We start from the raw sequence: 14,245 nt of genomic DNA, 5'->3' as shown, positions 1-14,245 counted from the left end.
ACTCCAGTGAGTGCAACAGTAGGGAAAGTGTTGGATAGCGGAGGGATTAAAATTACTAATCCAACTCCAGTGTGTGTAACAGTGTAGAAAATGTAGGATAGTGTAGGGGTTAAATTAACATACTGATCAACTAAATATTTTTTGTTAAATAAATAACATATTAATAATTATTTAACAAAAAAATATTAATAAATACCTATTAAATTAACTTAATATATACTTAAATAACATTAAATTACTTCCCACCCTATTCCCATATAAACACACAAAGCGCTACACCAGTGGTTCCCAAACTTTTGAGGACCCACATTAACTCACCACTAGAAGCCGGGGACCCCCAGCAATTTGTATGATTTAAATTTCAAACATTAAAAGAGTAATTTAAAAAAACACACATGTACACACAAAAGAAATACTCGAATTACTAAGGATTTTAGTATTTTATATTGAAAGAGTTTGCAAAAAAATGAACATTTTAATGGGAAGGTTGGTGCGTCATCTCCACGATTAACTTTTAAATGGTTAGTTTTATTTCGCAGTACAAGGTTCCTGCTCCTGACAGGAAACCCAAAGCAGCCCTGGCAAATGTTTTCAGACCAGTCTCCATACAGTGCACACCAAGTGCAGTGAGTTAGCCTGACCACTACAAAGGGGGATTTGGGAGGCTCTCCCCACAAGAACATTTAGGATACAATGGTGCATTAGACAACACATTTATCCGTATGTATTGAATTGTATTAGCTTATAAAGAATAGTAAATGATGACCTTACTATGTACCAGGCTACAACAATCTTTGGTGGGGTTCTTCAATGTTTCCCTTATTATCACCCTTCAACAGGGCCTCTCATTTCTCCATAGCACAACTGTCACATGTATTTTATCTGTTTTATAGCATCTCTCATACCATTGTAGGATGTCAGTGCACTTTACATCATACACACATACAGAGACAATGAATCAGTGTAGAGAAAATGTTACATAAGACAAAGGGGGCTACAAGGTGTAGGATTCACCACGCAGTGGGTGGCAGGAAGCGGGGAGCCGGACAGGGTGATGCCACCTTTCTCCCCGGACAAAGCTGGTGTGTTCCACACTCTACTCAGGACTGCCAAGCCTCAGCAGATCCACAGTAATGAACATAGAGTGATAAATCGCTGCTGGGGCAGGTGCCTGCAGAAAACCAGAACAAAGCACCCATATTCGCTATCAAGGCTGTCCCGTGCCTCTACAGAGCTATAGGGCGAGACTCCATACAACCGCTGGACAAACTAAGGCACAAATGGGGGGACGACATAGACAGACTGCTAGATGACAAGGACTGGGTCAATATTTTGGAAAGGACCACCAAAGTATCTCGATACGCCCGGTTTAGCCTGATAAGTTTCTAAACACTCCACCAAGCATATCTAACCCCAGAACATATCAACCGCTATTTCGATGGTGCAGACGCTAGATGCCCGAGATGTGATACGCAAGGGGTGACTTTTACTCATATAATGTGGAGCTGCACCTCCTTATAGCAATACTGGCAGGAAGTTACACAGGAGACAGCTAGGGTAACGGAGAGGGTGGTCCCCTGCACACCTGCTCACGTATTGCTCAACCTGTTCCCACACACTGCCGAAACCAAGACCACAGATAGGCTTCAGGACCTGGCATTTATCCTCGTGAAATGAGAAATTACTAGTAGCTGGAAGAAACCGGAGGGCCCCAACATGCGCAGATGGAAACAAGAGCTTGTGAAATTGGCTGGATGCGAGGGCAGGGTCCTGCTTAGGAATGCAAGACGAGGAGTGGGCAAGTCGGAACGAGCTCAGGCATGGGAGGGGCTGATGGCAGACACCTAAAGAGGGATGACGGAGCATCTGAAGATTCCACCACAGAGAGACCCCCACAAATAGAGAACACCCAGGGACCAGGTTAGGACGGTACAACACTGTAGATCCTGAGGGATGGCAACATTGAATTGACCCACACAGGAGAGGATGGGTATGTGACAGGGGCCCCCAGCGAAGCACCATTGCACACATCTCAAGCGCAGGAGAGACTACTAAGTGAGCTCAATAGATATAGTACAGAGACAGCAGTGCGGGGTGGGGGGTAGGATTAGTTACTTGTTGTGGAGGGGGTAATTTTCCTGTATACATGCCGAAACTGTGTCAGACCGAATGTGCGACCGATACAGTTAAGACGTGGGGTAATTGGACCAGATAGGGTCCGCACTATGATGCAGTAACCTGATCATGCTTCTTGTCTCTTGGCGTCATGGAAAGTGGATCTGCTGTATAACATGTAAAAGGCAATAAAGTTTGGTTAAAGAAAAAAACAAGGTGTAGGATTCACATGTCTTTCATACTGGTAGGCATTTTGCTTGGTCTGCAAAAGCACAAACTCAGGATTCAGAACATAACACAGTGGCTAGCATTGACTAAAAATAAAAATGTATTTCCACCCAAATGAACCCCTTTAGCAGCATCAGGATAATGAAAGACTGGGAAAAAAAGAAGTTACTAACTTGTACCAAGCAGTATGTAAGCAGCTCCTTGATGACAATTTATAGGTCACAGTGCTAGATTATGATTGTCTCTTATGAGCTGCAGAGTAACAAAAGAGTCTATGTGAGAAAAGCAGTAACCCACTGACCTATGCACATAAAATACTGTTTTTAAAAAAATGCAAGGCACACGTTCTTTGCAGCAGATATAATACCTGCCTGTGCTACATTAGATAAGTCCAACCTGCCACTGGACAAAACTCATCTCTCTCCAGGAGGTACATTAATCAATGGTGTTATCTTGACACTCTTATTGGTGCTCGAAAACTGCTAATTCTACAAGGAACTTTGCAGTGCTTTTAAAACTGCTGCTGGCGAACCCCTGGGAATGTGTCACGGACACCTGGGGGTCCACGGACCCCAGTTTGGGAAACACTGCGCTACACATAAAAAATAACACACTTAATTTAATTATTAATTAATAAAAATGAATTACCAATTAATAATTAATTAATTAACAATACATTAATTAACAATAACAATAAATACAAATTAGTAATACATTAATTTTAATTAATATACTTTAAAATAAACCAATTAATAAAAATTAATTACCAATTCATAATTAATTAACAATAAATATTAATCAATAACAATAAATAAAAACATATTTATTAATTAAATATATTTAAATTACTTCCACCCTATTCTCCTATAAACCCACAACCTGCTACACATTAAAAATAACACAATTAATGTAATGATCAATTAATCAATCAATAAAAAATATTTACCAATTAATAATTAATTTACAATAAATTAATTAACAATAACAAAGAATAAAAATTAATATAAATTAATTATAATTCCTCGCATCCCTGGATCTTTTATGTGCCCACTGGGAGGGTTGGCGGGTGCCTTAGAAGATGCGGATTGGAGAGGCACCCTCATGGTCCCCAAGGTCCTTACGTCCTCCTCCAAGTTGCGTCTAGTCCAACTCAATTACCTCCACACGGCCTACCTCACTCCTGCGCGCCTCTCGAGTGCCCGTATGCGGCCCTCCCCGACCTGCACACAATGCAATCATGTCCCTACGGACTTCTACCACATGATTTGGCAATGCCCTGTCCTCGTAACATTCTGGGTGGGGTTGAATTGGAACTTACACAGACTCTGGGGTGGACAGTTCCTCATGACCCACTGCGTCTGATCCTGGGTGTGTTTGATGGCCTCGATGGATCCCGGGCCAATAAGCGCTTCCTAGGAGCAGCAGCAGCAGTAGCAAAGCATGATATAGCAGCACTCTGGTCTCAAGCCAAGCCCCCTACTATACGGAAATGGAGACGGGGTGGACTGGTGTGGAACTCAAGAGGAACCCCTCTTCGAGGCCCAAGGCTGCCCTGAGCTTTTTGCCAAGATATGGGGAAAATGGTTCAATCTACTGCCCTAAGGGGCGTGGGTGTTTCCTTTATTGAATGGTATCCCCATTTGTGTTACAGAAGTTCTCCCCACAGGACAGACAGGTATTTTTATAGTACAGGGGTCTCTTTGCCGTTATTATAAGGTTTACTTCCACGCTTGTTGTTTTCTCCAACCCACAGACTTTAGGTGAAGGATTCTATCCATTTATTTATTTATTTATTTATTTTCACGTGTTCCTTTACTATCATTATTTTTATTATCATTACGTTTTTGGATATGTGGAGTATATTGGTTCCTTCTATATGTTCTACACATGGCTGTTTTATAGCATTGGTAATTTCTGATCACAATACCATCATTTAACCACGGACTTCTATGTACTTACGTGCAACTTTCTGCTGTTTTTTCCTCTCGCTGCATATTCACGCAATTATTTTAAGTGATATATGCTCATTGTTTTCTTTGTAGATTGTCCCCTGAAGAAGGGACTCTCAGGTCCCGAAATGCATCGGGCCCACGTTTAAAAAAAAAATAAAAAAATCGTAAACAATTGATTATCTGTCTCTTTGTAAATGTTCTCAAGATACATGTATAAGGAATTCATGTTTTTGATTTCTATGTGAATGCAACTAAAAAATGATATCAATGTAAAAATGTTGGGGGGGATTTCAACCATTACCTGTAAAGATTTACATTTACAAGTATATTTGCCATTCTTGTGATTAATTTTTGATATAGGGTTGTTAAATTGCATTCAATGACCTAGAGGGTCACTTTGTGACCATTTGTGGATAGTGCGCAGAGTTGCGACCGTCTTGGTAGCATTTTTCCACTGTTTCGTGTACAGACATAATCATATGCAAGTGCCTTTATTCACCCTAACGAATGATTTAAAGTCTCTGTCGTTTCTTTTGCAATGGTATTTTATCCCAATAACGTGCTTGATTTTGCTGCCAATGTATTCTAAGATGGTTCTTTAAAAACCAATAAACTTGATTATCAATTTTTAAAAAATTATAATTAATATAATTGTAAATTAACCAATTAATAAAAATTAATTACCAATTAATAATTAATTAACAATAAATTAACAATAAATAAAAACAAATACAAACATATTAATTAATTAATTGTAATTACATTACCTCCCACCCTATTCCCCTATAAACACACAACCCGCTCTACTAAAACGCGAAATTTACTTAAAAAAATTACTATTTTCGAAACATTTAATATATATATTTAAAAATAATGAAAAAACATTAAAAAAAGTTAAACATACATATAAAATACATAGTAAAACACATAACACTAAAAAAATCGATATTATTTACAACAATATATATATTTTTTTAAGTTTGATTTATTGAAGAAAATAAAGAAGGGGAGGGGAGGAAGAGGAAGGGGAAAATAACAGCTACAATAAGTACATAAGTGAGATAAGCAATACATTAAAGATTCTCATAAAGGCAAACATAACAAGCATGAGGATTTATGAACATAGCATATGAATACGAATGAAAGGTACAATATAGTATATTGAAACTTAAAATTACAGCAATCAGGCAATAAGAGAATCATGGGGGTTTGCGTACTTCAACTGTGCTAGAATCTGGAGAGGCATGTACAGGAGCAGAGGAAGAAAGATATGTTACCAAAGGAAGCCAAATCAGGTCACGTTTAATGGCCAGGGAGATGGGAGACACATAATTGGTATCTAGACGATGATGAAAGCAGACCGCTTTCGAGTAAAAGGTAGTGACGGGGGGATTGAGGAAGTTCCGGTGAAAGGGAGCCTAGAAAAACTTGTGAAGGGAAAAAGGGAACCTGGAACTGGGATTTTTTTTGTATTTGTTGCCAAACTAGCTGCCAGAACTGGGAAATAGGAGGGCAATCAAACAGCATATGTTTGAGATCTGCAGAGGGACAGGAGCATGACCAACAAGTAGAGGGAGTATCTGATGAAAAACGGGATAGAGCAAGTGGGGTAAATAAAGTTCTGTTATAAATGAAATATAAAGTTTGGGTAGTATTAGCAGCTCTAGAGGTCTTATGAAGTTTAGTCCATATTTTATCCCAAAAAAGTACCGGCCAATTCTGAGAGAGATCCGATTCCCAAGCAGTCTCATTTCTAGACTTTAGTCTATCGTTGGTATGACGGAAAGAGTTATACAGAGCAGAGGCAGAAGGAGAAGCCTCTAATAATAAAGAAGTGGATCTACGCTCCAAAGGAACATCATTGGAAGATGGTAAGGAGCGAAGATATAAGATCAGGACTGGGTACAGGGCAGCGTATTGTGACCGAGCATAAGCGGGTAGTAAGAAAGAGGATTGAAGTTCCTGGAAGGAGAAAGGAGTACCATGAGAAATTAATTGAGAAATCCAACATATTCCTCGAGAATACCATGTTTTCCAAAAGATGGTGCGATTACGAATTTTAAGAAGTGAGTTGTTCCAGGTCGATTGTTCATGGGTGGAAAGGAGGGAGGGATAAGATGAAGATAGGTAGGGTAGAAGGAGATTGCGAGAGTGAGAAATAACAGACGTACGAAGGCGAGCTGAGGAAGATGTGAAGGACAAGAATTCGCGAAAGGTAAAAGGGGAAATAAAGGAAGATTCCATACTCAACCAGACAGGAGGATAATAAGGAAGGTCAGAGGAAAACCAGCGGATTGATTGTTTCAAAGAGAAGGCTCGATGATACTCTTTAAAGTCAGGAAAGCGTACTCCAGAATGAGCCTTATCCTTTCTTAAGGAGGCAAGAGCTATCCGAGGGGGTTTACCGTTCCACAAAAATTTAAGTAATAAAGAATCAATCCTTTTGAAGAAAGAAATTGGAATGAGCAAAGCGAGCATGGAAATAGTATAAAGAAGAAGGGGGGATAACATCATCTTTATAGAGTTGAGCCGACCCCACCAGGACAAAAAGAGCGGATGCCAACGTGAAATAGCCATGTCCATTTTCTTGGAAACATAATCGAAGTTTAGTTTAAGAGTATCAGATAAGAGAGGAGCAAACCAAACCCCCAGATATTTGATTTTAGATGGTTGCCATGAGAAACCCGTTTGAGAAAAAATATGTTTCTGGCAGAGAGGATTTAAAGGCAAAATTTCACACTTATCGGCGTTTAAGCGATAACCAGAAACCGCAGAGAAGGAAGAGACCTGCTGAAGAAAGGAGGGAATAGAGGAGGTAGGGTCAGAGCAATAAAAAAGAATATCATCAGCATAAACGGAGAGTTTAACCTGACGAGAACCAAATTGGAAACCGGAAATACTGTCATCCAGACGGATTTTAGTAAGGAAAGGTTCCAAGGCCAAAACAAAAAGCAAGGGGGATAAAGGGCAACCCTGTCGAACGCCCCTATGTAAAGAGAAATAGTCCGAGGACATCCCGTTGACAAAAATGGAAGCCTGAGTATCGGAATAAAGTAAAGAAACAATAGAGATGAATTTAGAAGGAATGCCGATCCAAGGTAAAGCCTGAAACATAAACTCCCACCCAATCCTATCAAAGGCTTTCTCCGCGTCTAAAGAGATAGCCGCAAAAGGGAGAGCCAGAGAGGAAGCCTTGCTAAGTATGTTAAGGAAGACACGAGAATTATCGGCGGAGAGACGTCCCTTGACAAAACCCGATTGTTCAGGACCAACTAGATCCGGTAAGAGGGGATCCATGCGTAATGCTAATATCTTGGCTAGAATTTTATAATCAGTATTGACCAGGGATATTGGTCTGTAATTCTTGCATAAAGAGTGATCCTTATCATCTTTGGGGATCAAACAAATTAAAGCCTGTTGAAAAGAACCGCGTGAAGAACCCACTCCAAGGAAGGATTGAAATAAAAGTAAAAGTTTAGGAAGAAGGAGAGAGGCGAAGTGGCTATAAAATTCGATAGTGAAACCGTCAGGACCTGGAGATTTACAGTGGCGTAATTTAGAGACAGCATGGGAAATTTCAGAGAGTGAAATGTCCTGTTCCAGGGAATGGAAATCAACATGATAAACCGGAGGAGAGGGAAGAGAATGAAAGTAAGAAAGAAGATCTGCAGACTCCGGGACCTGTTCGGGAGTATAAAGGTTATCATAAAATTTGACAAACTCAGTAAGGATGTCTTTATCCTTAAATATAGATTCTCCAGAAGAAGTCTTAATAGATTCAATCTTTGTACGTTCCTTTCGTATTTTTAAATAATTGGCCAGAAGTTTCCCCATTTTATTCTTACCTCCATAATATCGGGAGTTACATTTTAGCAAGAGATTAGAGGCAGCATCGGTTGTGAATTTGTTAACAGAGATTTTTGCATCAATAAGTGACTTAAGGGAAGTCTCAGATTTAGAAGTGTAATAGGCAAGTTCTAAAGCTTTAATATCAGCTAAAATTTTCTCTGACTTGGCCTCTCTGAGTTTCTTCCGCCGAGCCACAAAATTGATAATAAAACCCCTAGAGGCTGCATTAAAAGAGTCCCAAACCATAGCAAAAGTGGAATCAGGGGTATGATTTAGTAGGAAAAATTCAGTGGCAAAGGCGTTAAATTCAGAACAAAAAGTGGGTTCCAAAAGCAGAGCATTGTTGAAACGCCATCTTCCAGAGTGGGGAGAAAATGGGAGTAGCTCAAGATCCACAAAAACTGGAGCATGGTCGGAGAGCAGAATGGAGCCAATTTCAGAGCGGATAGCGTGTTGGGACAGGGATTTACTAAGGAAGATATGGTCAATGCGGGATTGGGATTGATGAGGAGGGGAGAAAAAACTGTACTCTCTAATATCTGGGTTACACAATCTCCAAATATCTACCAAAGCATTGTTTTACAAATTGAGTGTGCATCCTAGAGGAGACAAATTTGACTTTTGAATGTCGATCAAGGAAGGGGTCAACAACCTGATTACAATCTCCTGCGAGAAGTATATAATCCCCAGAGAGGGAAGACAGCTTAGTAGAGATAGAGGGCCAAAAGGACCTATCGATCCCAGTAGGGGCATACACATTAAAAAGGGTGAGAGGAATATTATCTATGAGTAATGTAACAATGACCCAACGACCATCAACATCACATTCATGAGAGATTGAAGAAACGTTTAACTTTTTATGCAACAAAATTACAACACCATTCTTCCTGGTTACCGTAGGAGAGCAAATAACATGACCCATCCAACATCGCTTGAGCTTTAGAGCCTCTACCTCAGAGAGATGAGTCTCCTGAAGGAGGGCAACATCCATCTTAAGTCTTGCTAAATGTGAAAGAACCCTTTGCCTTTTAATGGGATTATTTAATCCCTTAACGTTCCATGTCGTTACACGGAATGCAACAGTAAAGAAAAACAACTAACAGCAACATGCTTATTAATGCATAAAAATAAACTGAGAAAATTGAGAAAAATGGAAACATAGTGATGAGGAGAAAGGGATGAAAGAAGAGAAAGAAAGGAAGGAGAAACGCAAGGAAAAGGAAGAAAAAAACGCTATAGAGAAATAAAGAGACCAGAAGGAACAGAAAAGAGAGAGAGTAGGAAAAGAGGTCCAAGAACAGGAGAGGGAGAAAAAAGATAGGGATAGAAACAATCAAGAAGACAGTACATGTCCAAAACGAACGACTGAAAGACATACTTACGAAAATGAAAAACGCAAAACGAGAACGGGGGTGGTGGAGACGGGAGATGACGGCGACGACATACAGAGCGAACACCGAACCTCTAATACCAAGATTCCAAAGGGCAGCATACAGAAACAATTGGGTACGTCAGGGTAAAAGGAGGAAAGGAAACACCTGTAACAATAGGAGAAAGAAAGGGATGAGTACCTGGGATTTGAGGACATCTGAAACAAAACAAAAGTATGCAAACAGAAGAGAGGTAGAGGAAGAGACTGACACCAAAGAAACATGGACCACAATGGAGAGACAACAAAGAAAGAGCAACAACAACATCGTTGAAGATTCATCAGGTCCACTTTGTAACAAAGACCAATAATGATCGAGACCCTTCAGACAGGTCTGGAGATGACCATAACATCAGGGCTATGCTGTCGGAGAAATGTCTGGAGGGCTGTAGGATCTTTGTAGGTGGTGGTTCTGTCCTTGTAAGTAACCTTGAAGAGGCATGGATGTAGAAGACCATATCGAGCATTGAGGGCTCGCAGTTGCGGATGCATGTCCACGAACTTATTCCGCAGTAGCTTTGGAGACATCTTGAGATAGATAAAGACGATGACCTTCCCATAAGATGTGCTTTTTGAGCTTAGCAGCTGCAAGACCCTGTAGAAGATCAGTATACTGCAGGAATAACATGATAACTCCTCTGGGTTTGGTAGCAACCTTAGGGCCAAGGCGATGAGCTCTTTGTATATTGACGGATGATAAGGCTGGAGCATCCAGTATTTTGGCAAGAAAGGTTTGGAAGAAAGTGGTAGGGTTAGACCCCTCTGTAAATTCCGGAAGGCCGTACAAGCGTAGATTGTTCCTACGATTTTTTCCAAATCCTCAGTCTGCCTTTTGAGTAGAAGTATCTCCGCCTCCATTGCAGGAATAGAGGAACAAGTGGATTGTAAAGATTCGGTTGTTTGTTCCAGGATTAGAACACAAGAGTCCAGAGACGTCCACTTATCTTGCATAGCTTGCATGTTTTTGGTGGTAGCTTCCATAAATGGTTTGAAAGCACGTAATTCCTCCAAAATGAGATCAATGGAGGAGAGAGAAGAAGTGTTCCCGGGAGATGGAGGATCTTTCTTCTGGCGTTTAGAGGAGACTAATGTTGAAGGAGTTTTGCTTCTATTGTGATCCTTAGGAATAGCTCAATGAGGTGATTCAGATATTGACAACATGTTTTCTTCCATATCCAGTGGAGAGGAGTCGGTATCAGAACCAGCAGGCGCTTTAGGAGCAGTGGAGAGTTTCAAAGTACGAAGCTTCCCCATGAAAATTCACAAAGGCAGTTAAGAAAGGCACAGTAATCCAAACATTAATAATTAGGAATTCTGTCAAGGAAGGCGTAGGTGAGTTTGAAAAAGATAAGCTAGCAGGTTGAGCGAAAAAACATGCACTCCTAGAGGACAAAAGGAGTGGTGATGACTGCTGAGGAGAGAATACTGCCACCTTATTGCACGGATAAGCTAGTTCATCATCATGGTGAGACAGGTCAGAGCTAGTCACACAGGAGACAAATGGTACACATGGACACTGTGGGGATCACCATGGGGCTGACTCAACCTTTCATGCTTCAAAAGTTCATAAAACGAGCTCCCTTGCTTTCTGTAAAAGTAATGCTTGGTTTTTAAGCACTGAGATTCATTTATTTATTTTCTGCCGCGTGTTCCTGGCTGTGATCAATAATACTGCTCTGGAGACGTCTACATATCAGCAGATTTTAAGCGGGAACCATGCAAGCATTCCTTTGGCTTCAAGACACATTGCAGCGCTGTTTTCTTATATTTACTTTTAGGCACAGACGAGTAAGCATTCATTGATAGCTTGTTCACAAAATGGCGGATAAAGAACCAGGATTCAAAAATGCAGCTTAGTTTCCAAAGACAAATAGCCAGGAGTACTGCAAAGGGCATTAAAGAGGCTCACCATTCAAAAGTGAGCGAGCACATATCCTTGACAAGCCCAGTCTGCATATCGGCAAAGTCCAGGTCGGCCGCTGACAGGAATCGCGGCAGACACATAAAATGGCGACAGAGGTCGCGGAGAGCGGGACCTAACGGGCGCTTATATGCAAACGTAGAGGAACCGGGAAGCAATGAGGACAGTACACTCACCTCATGCTCCGGTCCGCATAACAGTCAAATGCGCGCCCCAAAGACTAGTGGAAGCTGCCGAAAGTCCCGAAGTGTGGAGGTCCGGATCGGAGCTCCGAAATCACGCCGCCATCTTGCCGGCGTGCAAGCCATGCCCTACAACAATATTTTTGCTAACGATATTATTTACTTCGATATTAAAAAAATCGATATTACTTACCTTGCAGTCGATATTCTGCTCAACGATATTCTTGACTTCGATATTCTATCGCTACGATATTAAAAACTCGATATTAGCTATTATAAATTCGATATTTTGACTGCACACCACCGTCAGTCTACTCTGGAGTGGTTTCAGACTCCCATGGAGCTAGTGTTTACTAATATAGCCTTGACTGTTTTTTCTGGGTCACCATTGGACCCCCTTCCACAGAGGATTTGGAAGGAATTCAAGTTGGAACTCTTTCCTTGGCTACGTCAAACCTGCTGCCAATCATTGATTAGTGGAGAGGTCCCAAATTGCTGGAAACAGGCAATAGTGACCCCGTTACTCAAGAAACCAACACTAGATCCACTCTGTCCGTATAGCTATAGACCGATCTCCCTATTAGCCTCCCTGGTAAAAATTATTGAGCGAATAGTTCGTAAATCCTTGTCACATTACTTGGAGGATAATCATCTACTAGATTAGCTGCAATTCCGATTCCGTCCTGAGCACGGAACCGAAACAGCCCTAGTGACTGTATTTGATTAAAGGACTTAGAAACATTGAAGTTAAGGGTCAGGAATTAAAATGGCTTCAGTCCTATCTATCAGACAGGACATAGGCAGTGAGTATTCAGCCTTTTACATCTCCGAAGACATCTGTCCAACATGGGGTCCCACAGGGCTCAGCAATTAGCCCGATTTTATTTAAAATATACCTGCATCCACTCATTCCTATCATCAAGTCCTATGGAGTAGAATTAGTCAAATATGCTGACGATACACAGCTTGTGTTTTCGCTGGAAGGGATATCAATCAACCTCCATGGATACATTTCATAAGTGTATGGAAAGTACCACAAACTGGCTCAGAAACAACTTCCTCCAATTCAATGGAGACAAAACAGTAGTTGTATATTGCACTATGAGTAAAATGCTCGCCCCCGTCCTACTGACTTCCAGCTCACAGCTAAAGATACACCACTAATCCCAGCCAAAACAGTACGCAATCTGGGGGTGTTGATGGATAATAATCTTCAATTGGACTCACAGGTAAACAAAACAATTGGCACCTGTTTTTCTTTGATTAGAGCTCAACGAAAGATTCTCCCACTATTGCCATTTTCTGTCAGAACAAGTAGTGAGGAGCGTCATTCTGAGCAGGTTGGACTATTGTAACTCCCTGTATCTTGGAGCTCCAAATTCCTTGGTACTGAAGTTGCAAAGAATTCAAACAATAGCAGCAAAGTTAGCCTTAAACCGACAGTGCAGGTCCTCCGCTTCTCTGGCCCTAAGAGATCTTCATTGGCTGCGATTCGGCAGAGGATACAAGCAGTACATGGTCTGGGTCCTAGACCACGCCAGAGAAAATTCAAGCGGTATACTCCCCCGAGAAACCTCCATTCGTCAACAGCAAATTTGGTTAATACTACTAAACTTACAAGATCGAGGTCAGGAGGGAGAGCCTTTAGCTCTGTGGCCTCACGGCTGTGGAATGAGTTTCCTACTGACATCAGACAAAGCGAGAATGTAATGCAATTCAGGAAGAAGTTGAAGACTTGGTTGTTCCCGAGGAAGGAGCAATACACAGATGTAATGTTACTGATTCATCTTGTTGTCTTTTTTGGTTCCCTCCCCACCTTAATTTTAATCTGTACATTGTTTTTAGGGTGGCCGATCAATTAATGCAATATAACAACAAGGTACTCTCCCAGCACCAGGATACCCATTGGGTGATAGTGCGCTATATAAATCTAGTTTACATTACATTACGTTACAATGTGACTGGACACTTCTCTCCTTCCAGGTAATATTTAGGGCCTGATTGTGACTTTGGCGGTCCTCCTGTAGAGCGCTACTCCAGTGCTCCACGGGAGGACAGCCAAAGCCAACCCCACACCAACCGCTGGATTACGACTGTAATCCTTGGCAGGCAGATGTGGTGCAGCAGTGCCTCTTCTAAGGCTCACAGGAAATCCTTAGATAGGCACCGCCATTGGACTGCCGCAGTACGTTCCTGCACGGGAAGGAATGCACCATGTTTACATTCCTTCCTGCTAAGGAACTGGGGGTGCAAAAATACAGGGGGGCACAACATGTGACCCCCTTACGCACCCCCGTGCAGAGGCACAAGGAGGAACTGTTAGGGCACCCCTTTGTTGCCTCACCACCAGCCGACACTGCCATGAAAAGGATGGCGGTGAGGCAACTCATAATATGCTCAGCCGTGCCGCAGTGGCGCCACCATCATATTGCAGCCTCTGATCGGTTGCAGCTGTTCTGTGGCGGTCCAACCACCAAAGTCATAATAAGGCGGGTGGACTTCCACAGTGACTATGGCCCTTAGTTCATACTGTAATCATACACTTTCTAGCAGTTTTTAAATGGAATTA

Source organism: Lissotriton helveticus, chromosome 2_1 (assembly GCF_964261635.1).
Source record: "Lissotriton helveticus chromosome 2_1, aLisHel1.1, whole genome shotgun sequence".
Taxonomy (NCBI): domain Eukaryota; kingdom Metazoa; phylum Chordata; class Amphibia; order Caudata; family Salamandridae; genus Lissotriton; species Lissotriton helveticus.
This window is presented reverse-complemented; position numbering follows the sequence as displayed.